Source organism: Mirounga leonina, unplaced genomic scaffold (genome assembly GCF_011800145.1).
Source record: "Mirounga leonina isolate KUSES-001 unplaced genomic scaffold, KU_Mleo_1.0 Mir_176, whole genome shotgun sequence".
NCBI lineage: Eukaryota > Metazoa > Chordata > Mammalia > Carnivora > Phocidae > Mirounga > Mirounga leonina.
In genome coordinates, this window is record NW_023270454.1 from 54702906 (window position 1) to 54716314 (window position 13409).

Genomic DNA, 13409 nt, shown 5'->3' on the forward strand with positions numbered 1-13409 from the left:
GACTTGATCCCGGGACTCCAGGATCATGACCTGAGCCGAAGGCAGTCGCTTAACCAACTGAGCCACCCAGGCGCCCTAGATCCCTGCTTCTTCAGCACACATTGAGGGATTAGTAATTTTCACTTATACCCCAGGTGCTTTACAAAGTGCTTCTTCTGTGCTGTATCTTGGTGGGGCCTCAGTTTTTCCTATCATCCTTTGGCTCTCCCAGGACTGAATCTACTAAATTTTACCCAGAGTTAAGCTCCACTGATTGTAAAAATTCATGATGTTAAGCCCTACTGGTTTTCTTTTTTTTTTTTTTTTAAGATTTTATTTATTTATTTGAGAGAGAAAGAATGAGAGACAGAGAACATGAGAGGGAGGAGGACCAGAGGGAGAAGCAGACTCCCTGCTGACCAGGGAGCCTGATGCGGGACTCGATCCTGGGACTCCAGGATCACGACCTGAGCTGAAGGCAGTCGCTTGACCAGCTGAACCACCCAGGTGCCCCAAGCCCTACTGGTTTTCAAAGTCAAATGTTATGGGGACTGGTTTTCCCAATGCAGTTCCCGTGTCTGTGGTGTCTGGTGTGGGGTGTGCTCCTTTCCTTTCTCTGTGCTTGTGGTGTCCCTCCCATCTGTAGTTAGTCTCACTGAGACTTTGGTTCCAGACTGCATCCCCACCCCTCCTATCCTTTCCCATGTGTCCTCCTCTCTACGGTTAACCATTGAAAGTCTGTTCTGCCGATCTTTGGGTCGTTTTCTGTGTTCAGTGTACCTATGTGGCTGTTATGCAGGTTTGTCTATGGAACATACTGAATTTAGAATCCTCCTAATCCAGCATCTTCCAAGGATTGCAAGGTTTTTTCCTTCAGCACTTTAAACATACTGTGCCATTCCCTCATAGTCTACAAAATATCTGCTAAAAAATATAGTTAGTCTTTTGGTGTTCCTTTAATTTTTTTTTTAATTGAAGTAAAGTTGACATAGAATGTTACATTAGTTTCAGGTGTACACCAGAGGGATGTGACAACTCTGTACATAATGCTATGCTCACAACAAGTGTATCCACCATCTCACCTTACAACATTATTAAAATGCCATTGACTACATGCCTTATTCTGTTGCTTTCATCCCCATGAGTTATTTATTACATAATTGAAAAGTTAAGGGTTCCCGTTTATGTAACAAATTGTTTTTCTCTTGCTGCTTTTAATATTTTTTTGGCCTTTAAATTTTGACATTTTAATTATACTATATCTTAGTGTGGGTCTCTTGGTATTCATCTTTTTTGAAATGCTCTGGGCATCTTAGATCTGGATGTCTGTTTCCTTCCCTAGGTTAGGGATGTTTTCAGCCTTTATTACTCAAGACAAGATTTTGGCCCTTTCTTCTTTTTCTGGGACCCTTATGAGTGTTAGCTCACTTGATGTTACCCATAAACCCCTCAAGATATTTTTACCTTTTCCCATTCTTTTTTCTTTTTCTGCTCTGATTGGATGAATTCCACTGCCTTGCCTTACAGTGGACTGATCCTTTTCTCTGTTTCATGCAACTTGCTGTTGAACTAGTGTATTTTTCAGTGAGGTTATTATATTCTTCAGTTCTGTGACTTTTGTTTGATTATTTTATTTCAAATCATTCTGAGCACCCAAGACATCAATCTGAGGACTGGGAGTACAAACTACACAACTAGAGGGAGAAAAGAGGCCATATTGTGGAAGGTAGTTGGTACAGAGACATGATTTGGCAGAAAAGAATCACAGGTGCTGTGGAGGGGATCACAGAGAAAGGAGAGAGTAAGAACAGCTTGCAGAGGATTGCACAAGAAAAACACTTCCCTAGGGGCACCTGGGTGGCTCAGTCGTTAAGCGTCTGCCTTCAGCTCAGGTCATGATCCCGGGGTCCTGGGATCGAGCCCCGCATCGGGCTCCCTGCTCAGCAGGAAGCCTGCTTCTCCCTCTCCCACTCCTCCTGCTTGTGTTCCCTCTCTCACTGTGTCTCTGTCAAATAAATAAATAAATAAAATCTTAAAAAAAAGAAAAGAAAAACACTTCCCTAAAACCACTGACGAGGTAAATGAGAGGGGCTGATTATCACAAGTTTTTACAAGCAGTGGAGCTCAAAGATGGAAGGTTTAGAAGTCCATGCCATCGCTGGGGTAGAGCCTGGCAGGCATGGAGCTGCTGCTGTGGAGAAGGAGGGCAGAGGCCCTGGAGTGGACAGTGTGGTCTGAGGGTCCCCTGAGACACATTGGGAGAGATAGTTTCCCTTCTTCGAGTGCATTTGGGAGAAGTCCACTGCTTCTTAGGGGACAAAGGAGCTGGTAAGTGCCATTGAGCTGCTCTGTTCATTAGCAGAGGAGCAGAGACACCTGCTGAGAGGCAGCTAACCTGGATGCTGGCTTTTTGATGTGCTTTACCATAAATTCCAGGCCCCTGTGTGTTCATGCAACTGCCCTTCTGGGACAAACCAGCACTGGTCATGGTGGGGCGAGACCCACAGCGTGGGTCCATCGTGTGCTGGGTCCCTAAAATTTGGAGTTTTGAAACCCAGCAGGTGCACCTGAGATAAAACACAGGAGCTGTGCTGTTGGGTGGGCAGATGACTCAGACAGAGACAAAGGTGAAGACAGGGATTTGAGGAATGCCTGGCACTCACAAGGGGAGATTGGTCACTCTTATGTGAGGATTTCCTGAATGGCAGCAGGTGTGAACTTCCCTCTCTGGGGATGAGAGAACTGGTTAATGCCATTTTTACTCCTGCCCATCAGCATGGGCAGACTTCAGTGAGCATCACAGCACCCACAGTGGAGGCTCAAGCTGCTTACACCAAGCCATGCCCCTGCTGTGTTCTTCAGGTGCTTTTTACTAGGGCAAGCGTGTCTGCAAGCCAGAGCAGTAATGGGCTCTTCCCCCAGCAGACTAGCACAAACCCCGCTGGATGCACCAATTCTACCGACCATAGAATGCTGCAAAGCTGCAGTTCTAGTGGAAACAGGATCTAAGCTCTTTTTTTTAAGGGGAGGGGGAGGGGGAGTGGGAGGGAGAGAATCTCAGCAGGGAGCTGAGCCCCATCATGGAGCTCAATCCCACAACCCTGAGATCATGACCTGAGCCAAAATCAAGATACAGATGCTTAACTGACTGAGCCACCCAGGTGTCCCAGGATCTAGCCTCTTTTAACAAGCAGACCAAAGCACACCTAGTTAAAACTCACCATGCACTGGCCAAGGTCAAAATGCTTCCCACCGCAGGCAAGGAGAAACTCTGCAGAGGACTGACCTGAGGGAAAGAGCAGCCAAAACACAGCAGCAGAGTGCATGCAGCATCCAACAGAGACACTTCCTGAAGCGTCAGGCCCTGGACAGTATATGACCTATTCTTAATATAGTCATTAAGAAGGAAAAAGAAACATAGCAGGCTTTCCTAACACACAGAAGACAGAGATCTAGACAAAATGCCAAGACAGAGGTAGTCATCCCAAAAGAAAGAATAAGAAAATATCACAGCCAAGGATCTAATCAAAATGGATGTAAGTAACATGTCTGAACTAGAATTTAAAACAACAAACATAGGTATACGAGCTGGACTTGAGAAAGGCATGGAATACACCAGGGAGTCTCTTACCACAGAGATAAAAGACCTAAAACTAGTCAGGCTGAAATAAAAAATGCTATAACTGAGATGTGGAACCGTCTGGAGGTAATAAAACACAAGGATGGGGCGCCTGGGTGGCTCAGTTGGTTAAGCGACTGCCTTCGGCTCATGTCATGATCCTGGAGTCCCTGCAACGAGTCCTGCATCGGGCTCCCTGCTCAGCGGGGGGTCTGCTTCTCCCTCTGACCCTCTTCCCTCTCGTGCTGTCTCTCATTCTCTCTCTCTCAAATAAATAAATAAAATCTTTAAAAAAAAAAAACAAAACACGAGAATGGAAGAAACAGAGAAATGAATATGTGATACAGAAGATAAAATTATGGAAAAATAATGAGGCTGAAAAGAAGAGGGAAAGAAAAATATTGGATCATGAATGTAGACTAAGGGAACTCAGTGATTCCATAAAGCGTAATAACATTCATATCATAGGAGTCCCAGAAGAAGAAAAGAATGGGAAAGGGGCAGAAGGTTTATTTGAGCAAATTATAGCCAAAATTTCTCTAATCTGGGGAAGAAAACAGATGTCAATCCAGGAGGCACAGAGAACTCCCATCAGAATCAACAAAAAGCAGGCCAACACCAAGACATATTGTAGTAAAATTTGCAAAATACAGGGATAAGGAAAAAATCCTGACAGCAGCAAGGGAAAAGAAATCCCTAACTTACAAGGGAAGACAAATAAGCCTGGAAGTAGACCTGTCCACAGAAACCTGGCAGGCCAGAAGAAAGTAGCATAATATATATTTTCAGTGTGCTGAATGGGAAAAACATGCAGCCAAGAATACTTTATGCAGCAAGGCTGTCATTCAGCATAGAAGGAGAGATAAAGAGTTTCCCAGACAAACAAAAACAAAAACACTTTAGACCAAAGGACACCTACAGACTGAAAGTGGGGGAATGGAGAACAATTTATCATGCTAATGGACACCAAAAAAGGTGGCATAGGGGTGCCTGGGTGGCTCAGTTGTTAAACGTCTGCCTTCAGCTCAGGTCATGATCCCAGGGTCCTGGGATCGAGCCCCGCATCGGGCTCCCTGCTCAGCGGGAAGCCTGCTTCTCCCTCTCCCACTCCTCCTGCTTGTGTTGCCTCTCTCACTGTGTCTCTCTCTGTCAAATAAATAAAATCTTAAAAAAAAAAAAAAAGGTGGCATACCCATACTTATAACAGACAAACTAGCTAATAAAGGGATCTATCCAACAAGAAGATCTAACAATTGTAAATATTTATGGTCCCAACTTGGGAGCACCCAAGTCTATAAAACAATAACAAACATAAAGGAGTTCACTGATAACACAATAATAGTAGGGGACTTTACAGCAATGGAAAGATCATCTAAGCAGAAAATCAAGGAAACAATGGCTTTGAATGACACACTGGACCAGAAGGACTTAACAGATATATTAAGAACATTTCATCCTAAAGCAGCAGAATACATTCTTTTTGAGTGCACATGGAACACTCTCCAGAATAAATCACATACTAGGTCACAAATCAGACCTCAACAAATACAAAAAGATTGAGATTATACCATGCATATTTTCTGGCCACAATATTATAAAACTTGGAGTTGATAGCAAGAAAAAATTTGGAAAGACCACAAATACATGCAGGTTAAAGAACATCCTACTAAAAAATGAATGGTTTGGGAAACCTGGGTGACTCAGTCGATTAAGCCTCTGCCTTCAGCTTAGGTCACGATCCCAGGGTCCTGGGATCTAGCTTTGTGTCAGGCTCCTTGCTCAACTGGGGAGTCTGCTTCTCCGTCTCTCTCTGACCCTCCCCCTGCTCGTGCTCTCTCTCTCTCTCTCTCTCTTTCAAATAAATAAAATCTTTAAAAAAAAAAAAAGAATGAGTGGGTTAACCAAGAAATTAAAGAAGAATTAAAAAAATACACAGAAGCATATGAAAATGAAAATACGATAGTCCAAAACCTTGGGGATGCAGCAAAAGCAGTCCTAAGAGGGAAGTATACAGCAATACAGGCCTACCTCAAGAAGCAAGAAAAGTCTCAAATATACAACCTAACTTTACACCTAAAGGAGCTAGAAAAGGAAGAGCAAATAAAGCCTAAAGCCAGCAGCAGAAGAAATAATAAAAATTAGAGCCAAAATAAGTGATACAGAAACAGAAAAAACAGAACAGACCAATGAAACTAGGAGTTGGTTCTTTGAAAGAATGAAACTGTTAAACCTCTAGCCAGACTTATCAAAAACAAGAAACGACCCAAATAAATCAAATCACAAATGAAAGAGGAGAGATCACAACCAACACCGCAGAAATACAAACAATTATAAGAGAATATTATGAACAATTATATGCCAACAAATTGGGCAATCTGGAAGAAATGGATAAATTCTTTTTTTTTTTTTTTAAGATTTTATTTATTTGTTTGACAGAGAGAGCAAGAGAGCACAAGCTGGGGGAACAGTAGAGGGTGAGGGAGAAGCAGGCTCCCCACCAAGCAGGGAGCACGATGCAGGGCTTGATCCCAGGACCCTGGGATCATGACCCGAGCCGGAAGGCAGACACTTAACCATCTGAGCCACCCAGGCACCCCAGAAATGGATAAATTCTTAAAAACATGTAAACTATCAAAACTCAAACAGGAAGAAATAGAAAATTTTAAAAGACCGTAACCAGCAAAGAAATTGAATCAGTAATAAAAAATCTCCCAACAAACAAAAGTCCAGGGCCAGATGGCTTCCCAGGGGAATTCTACCAAACATTTAAAGAAGAGTTAATACTTATCCTCAAACTGTTCCAAAGAACAGAAATGGAAAGAAAACTTCCAAATTGCTTTTATGAAGCCAGTATTACTTTGATTCCAAAACCAGACAAAGACCCCACTAAAGGAGGGAATTACAGGCCAATATCTCTGATGAACATGGATACAAAAATTCTCAACAAGATACTAGCAAATAGTATCCAACAGTACATTAAAAGAATCATTCAACACAATCAAGTGGGATTTATTTCTGGGATGCAAGGGTGGCTCAATATTCACAAATCAATCAAGGTCATACACCACATTAATAAAAAAAAGGTAAGAGCCATACGATCCTCTCAATAGATGCAGAAAAAAGCACTTGATTAAGTATAGCATCCATTCTTGATAAAAACCCTCAACAAAGTAGGGATAAAGGGAACATAACTCAACATCATAAAGGCCATGTACGAAATACCCACAGCTAATATCATCTTCAATGGGTAAAAAACAGAGCTTTTATTTTATGGTCAGGAACAAGACAGGAATGTCCACTCATCATTGTTATTTTAACATAGTACTGGAAGTCCTAGCCTCAGCAATCAGACAACAAAAAGAAATAAAAGGCATCCAAATCTACAAAGAAGTAAACTTTCACTCTTTGCAGACAACATTGATACTCTGTAGAAAACCCAAGACTAAAGCAAAAAATTGCTAGAACTGACATATAAATTCAGTAAAGTCACAGGATACAAAATCAACATATAGAAATCTGTTGCATTTCTCTACACCCATAATTAAGCAGAAGAGAGAAATCAAGGAATTGATCCCAATTATAATTGCACCAAAAACCATAAGATACCTAGGAATAAACCTAACCAAGGAGGTAAAGGATCTGAATTCTGAAAACTATAGAACGCTTATGAAAGAAATTGAAGAGGACAAAAAGAAATGGAAAAACATTCTATGCTCAATGACTGGAAGAACAAATATTGTTAAAATGTCTATACTACCCAAAGCAATCTACACATTTAATGCAATCCCTATCAAAATGCCACCAGCATTTTTCACACAGCCAGAAAAAACAATCCTAAAATTTGTACATTAACACAAAATAACCTAAATAGCCAAAGCAATCTGGAAAAAGAAAAGCTGAAGGCATGACAATTCCAGACTTCAAGCTATATTACAAAGCTGTAGTGATTAAGACTGTATGGTACTGGCAGAAAAACAGACACAAAAATCAATGAAACAGAATGGAAAACCCAGAAATGAACCCAAAACTATATAGTCAACTAATCTTCAAGAAAGCGGGAAAAAAATATCCAATAGAAAATAACAGTCTCTTCAACAGATGGTGTTGGGAAAACTGGACAGCAACATGCAGAAGAATGAACCAGACCACTTTCTTTCTTTCTTTCAAGATTTTATTTATTTATTTGACAGAGAGAGACATAACGAGAAAGAAAACACAAGCAGGGGCAGTGGGAGAGGGAGAAGCAGACTTCCCAACATGGGTCTAGATTCCAGGACCCTGGGATCATGACCTGAGCGGAAGGCAGACGCTTAATGACTGAGCCACCCAGGCGGCCTAGACCACTTTCTTACACCATACACAAAAATAAACTCAAAATGGATGAAAGCCCTAAATATGAAACAGGAAGCCATCAAAATCTTAGGGGAGAACACAGGCAGTAACCTCTTTGACCTTGGCTGTAGCAACTTCTTACTAGACATGTTACCAGAAGCAAGGGAAACAAAAGCAAAAATGAACTATTGAGATTTCATCAAGATGCAAAGCTTCAGAGCAAAGGAAACAATCAACAAACCTAGAAGGCAACCTACGGAATGGGAGAAGATATTTGCAAATGACATATCTGATGGAGGGTTAGTGTCCAAAACATACAAAGAACTTATCAAACCAAACACCCATAAAACAATCCAGTTAAGAAATGGGCAGAAGACATGAATAGACATTTTTCTAAAGAAGACATTAAGATGGCTAACAGACACATGAAAAATGCTCAAGGTCATCATCATCAGGGAAATACAAATCAAACCACAGTGAGACCACCTCACACCTGTAAGAGTGCCTAAAATTAACAACACAGGAAAATAACAGAGGTTGGCAAGAATGCTAAGAAAGAGGAACCCTTTTGCACTGTTGGTGGGAATGCAAATTGGTGTAGTGACTCTGGAAAACAGTATCGTGCTCACTTCAGTAGCACATATACTAAAATTGGAAAAGAGTATGGAGGTTCCTCAAAAAGTAAAAATAGAACTAAGCTATGATCCAGCAACTACACTACTAGTTATTTACCCAAAGGGTACAAACATATTGATTCAAAGGGATGTGTGCACCCTGATGTTTATAACAGTATTATCAACAATAGCCAAATTATGGGAAGAGCCCAAATATTCATTGACTAATGAATGGATAAAGAAGGGGTGGCATAAAATGGAATATTACTCAGCCATAAGAAAAAAATGAAATCTTGCCATTTGCAATGACGTGGATGCAGCTAGAGTGCCTTATGCTAAGTGAAATAAGTCAGAGAAAGACAAATACCATATCATTTCACTCATATATGGAATTTAAGAAACAAAACGGATGAATATAGAAGAGGAAAAAAAGGGGGCCTCTGGGTGGCTAGGTTGGTCAAGTGTCTGCTTTCGGCTCAGGTCATGATCGCAGGGTCCTGGGATCTAGCCCTGTATCGGGCTCCCTGCTCTGCGGGAAGCCTGCTTCTCCCTCTCCCACTCCCCCTGTTGTTCCTGCTCTCGCTGTGTCTCTCTCTGTCAAATAAATAAATAAAATCTTTATTTAAAAAAAAAATAAGAGAGAAGCAAACAATAAGAGATTCTTAACTATACAGAGTGAACTGAGGGTTGATGTAGGAAGGTGGGCAGGGGGATGGGCTAAATGGGTGATGGGGATTAAGGAGGGCACTTGTTGTGATGAGCACGGGGTGTTATAGGTAAATGATGAACCACCGAATTCTACTCCTGAAACCATATTACACTATATGTTAACAAACCACAATATAAATAAAAAACTGATACAAAGAAATAAAGATTAAAATACTAGGCCAGTGAAAATCAAAAAAGAGGAAATTGAAAAATTGTCAAACCTTCAAGTGTCAATGTAGTCGAATAGAACAGTGAGCCAAACTGAAAGTAATAATGAAGGCTTTATTCCTTTCCTGTGCTACTGCAGGTAAGAAGCAAAGAAAAATGCTGGCTCTTCAATGTTCCATTTTTTATCATGGAATGGTACCAGGCATGGGCCAGTCAGATGATAGGCAGTGCTGGCAGTGGAAAATGTTTCACTGCTGAAGAGCTGGACAAAACACTCCTACCATTTTATGGACTTGGGGCTTGGGAGAAGGAAAAGGGGTAATGGCTAGGAGTAAAAAAGTACTGAGTCAGAAGGGAAAAAAGTTTTAGTCGAGGTCCCCTGATAAAGAAGTCTTGGTAGAGGCTCCACTGTATGGAGGCCTCTGAATGGAGGCAGTTGGGCTAGGAATGCTGAATGTGTATCAGCAATGTTGGCTCAGGGGTGGAATGAGGGTCTGAGTCCTTGATTGCAACTCCTTCCAGAGACTGCAATACACTGACCATGCAGCAAGTCTGTTGTGAGGAGGGCAGGTTTCCCCCACGAGGCCAGCTTGGTAAAGCCTGTGCAATTGCCTGTCATTGAACCTGAAGGAGCACGTATAACGTTTTGGCCTGGAACTAGACTCCAGTGGAATTTAATGTTAAAATAGTAACAGCATAAAGAAAGATGTATATAATGTCACAACAAATTAAAAAGATGTTATAAACCTCTTGGCACCAAGGAAAGATAAATATACAAAAGTATTAGAAATTTAGAAACCTGATTTTTTAAAAATGTACCTACAGGAGATATAGCATCAGTGACATCTAGAAATGGTATTGAATTGATACATATATGTATATATATACATACACACACGTGTATGTAAGTTCACATAACAGCTGACTCATATAAATTATTTCAGTTGCATTTCATTTGTGTTGCTAAGGAAGAAGAGCATCTGAGACAAAATTTGCAGAACTCCGAAGCTGGTTCTTATTCTGTGTTAGAGCACTAATTTTTTTTCATGCATTATCACACTTAAACTGTGATCAAGACAGAATTTTTTTTTATGTTGTTAATCACCATACATCATTAGTTTTTAATGTAGTGTTCCATGATTCATTGTTTGCGTATAACACCCAAGACAGAATTTTTTTAAGTAATCTCTGTGCCCAATATGGAGTTGAACTCATGACCCTGAGATCAAGAGTCACATGCTGTACCCACTGAACAGGCCAGGCACCCAAGACAGTATTTTTTAAAATACATTTAATATTTAGATTTACCCATAGATTTATATTTTCTGATGCTTTCTTCTCCTTGTGTTTTCCTTCTATCTGAAGAATTCCCTATTAGTATTATTTTTGGTCTAGATTTAAGAGCTTTTGCTTTAAAGAATCTTTTGTTTTCATTTTGAAGGATATTTTCACTAGGTTGGTAGATTTTTGTTTCACTTTATTATGTTAGTACTGAAAATTTGTCTTCTAGATTTCTATCATTTCTCTTGGAAAGTCAGTCATCAACTAGTCTTGTTGCTCCTTAGAGGGGGAATGGTCTTTGTTCTCTGGCAACTTTTAAGATTTCTCTCTTTAAAAAAAAGATTTTTCTCTTTATCTTTCAACAGTTTTACAGTGCTCTTAAAACAGGAGATGATCATTGTGTTGGAGCTCTGTGATGGAGGAGGAAAGCAGTAAAACATGAGGTAAAAGTTAATGGTACAGATCATGTAGGGCTTTGCAGGATATGGTAAGGACTTTGGGTTTCACTGAATGCTGTGGAGATCTATGGAGTGTTTTAATCAGAAGAGTGACCTATGATCTGATATACAAGTTTTAAAAGGATAAATTTGAATTGCATTGGGAATGTCAGGAAGACCCATTAGTACACTACTGTAATAATGAAGATGAAGGATGATTATTTTTCTAAATCATAAACGAACAATGAAATGTACTCTCAAGCAACTGTTAAAATATTTTTTTCTTAGTCAATGTGCAGAATGATAGATTTCCTAACGTTAAACCACTCTTGCATCCTTGGGATAAAACTAATCTGATAGCATATTTTTAATATGTTTATAAATTTAGTTTGCTAGTTTTTAGAAAATTTGTAATTTGTTGCATTTATGTGCATGACTGGGTTTAGGAAAGTAATTTTGTTCCTCAGACCATCCTTTTCTGGTGTGGTATATCAAGAGTACACTGTGCGAATGGCTTTATAAAAGGAATTAGGATGTTTTCTTAAACCCTAAGCTTTTAGTCTCATTTCTAGGATATTTGAAAGACATTCTGGTCTTGGTTTATCTTTTATGGGTAAATTTTTAACCCAGAATTGATTTAATGATTATGTTTTTTCCTTCATCAGTTTTGCTAGAGGCTTTTTAAAAAAAATTATTTTCAGATAGAGGTTTTGATTTTGTTGATCCTTTATTCTACTTGCTATTAATTTTTCCTCTATTCATTCTAATTTTTTTTTAAAGATTTTTATTTATTTGACAGAGAGAGACACAGTGAGAGAGGGAACACAAGCGGGGGGGAGTGGGAGAGGGAGAAGCAGGCTTCCCGCGGAGCAGGGAGCCCGATGTGGGACTCGATCCCAGGACCCTGGAACCATGACCTGAGCCGAAGGCAGTTGCTTAACGACTGAGCCACGCAGGCGCCCCCTATTCATTCTAATTTCTTTAGGTTCATTTTGCTGTTGTCTTTCTCCTTTACTAGGATGATTAGGGTCATTACATTTTTAATCTTCATTTCCAGTATATGCATTGAAGCATAGAAACTTTTTTAAAAAAGATTGTATTTATTTATATTGGGGGTGGGCCAAGGGGTAGGGAGACAATTCCAAGCAGGCTCCACGCCCCCTGTGGAGCCCGACCTGGGGCTCCACCTCACAACCCTGATATCATGACCTGAGCTGAAACTGATATGCAAATGCTCAACTGACTGAGCCACCCAGATGCCCCGAAGCATATGAACTTCTCTAACTGCATGTTACCAATTTTTCTTTTTAAGATTTTGTCAGAGAAAGAGCGAGCAAGTGAGCACAAGCAGGGGGAGCAGTAAGCAGAGAGAGAAGCAGTCTCCCCGCTGAGCAGGGAGCCCAATGCGGGGCTCGATCCCAGGACCCTCGGATCATGATCCAAGCTGAAGGCAGACGCTTAACTGACTGAGCCACCCAGACGTCCCGTTACCAAGTCTTATATGCAGCTTTTATTTATTTAAATATTGCTGAACACTTACATGCATTCTTGTGTATTGCAATGAGAAAAATAGATCTTAAATCTGAGGTGCAATTGCAATTTAAGATAAAAAAATCTTAATATATAAAAAGTTTATAGTCATTCCATTAGAAGTATTTTCTAATTTTTAACATGCTTTGATGTTTCATGAAGTTAATTTTTTCAATTCAAGCATATGGGCATAAGAATTTCTTTTGGACTATCTTCATAGGTTACCTCTAGTCTTATTGTGCTGTTGTCTGAAAATCTGTATAATGGTCTTTGGTGTTTATTGAGATTTGCTTTGTGATTTACTGATATTTTTATAAATATTCCATGTGTACTTAAAGTTTTACCTAACAATTGAGTGATAGTTTATGTAAGTCTATTAGATCTAGCTTTTAAAATTCTATTCAATTCTTTTAATTACTTACCACCTACTATCAGTTATCACAGATACCTTAGGCCTAAATTTCTCTTTGTAACTGTCAATTGCTTTATAGATTTCAAAGCTTGAGTTTTTTTTTTTTATTCCTGGTGAGAATTGCTCCATTTATCATTATTAAAGCTCACTTCTTATTCCAACACTTAATTTTTTCACCTTGAAGTCAATTTTATCTGATTAATATTTTCACAATTTCATTTGATTGGCATCTTATTCCATTAATTTAAACTATTACATCATTGTGTTTAATAGTTATCTTTGTAAAAACCACATAATTTTTAAACTGGCAAGTTTATGGTATTTGCATT

At 39.8% G+C, this 13409-nt stretch overlaps 1 long non-coding RNA gene across 1 annotated transcript in view; it reads left to right on the top strand.

Moving 5' to 3' along the window:
• The window catches only part of LOC118022340, a 42869-nt gene that overhangs the window by 23857 nt on the left and 5603 nt on the right, over nt 1–13409 (top strand). Inside the window, exon 2 of the long non-coding RNA XR_004682474.1 lies at nt 11067–11144. This is a non-coding gene — a long non-coding RNA (uncharacterized LOC118022340). The remainder of the gene's footprint in view (nt 1–11066; nt 11145–13409) is intronic.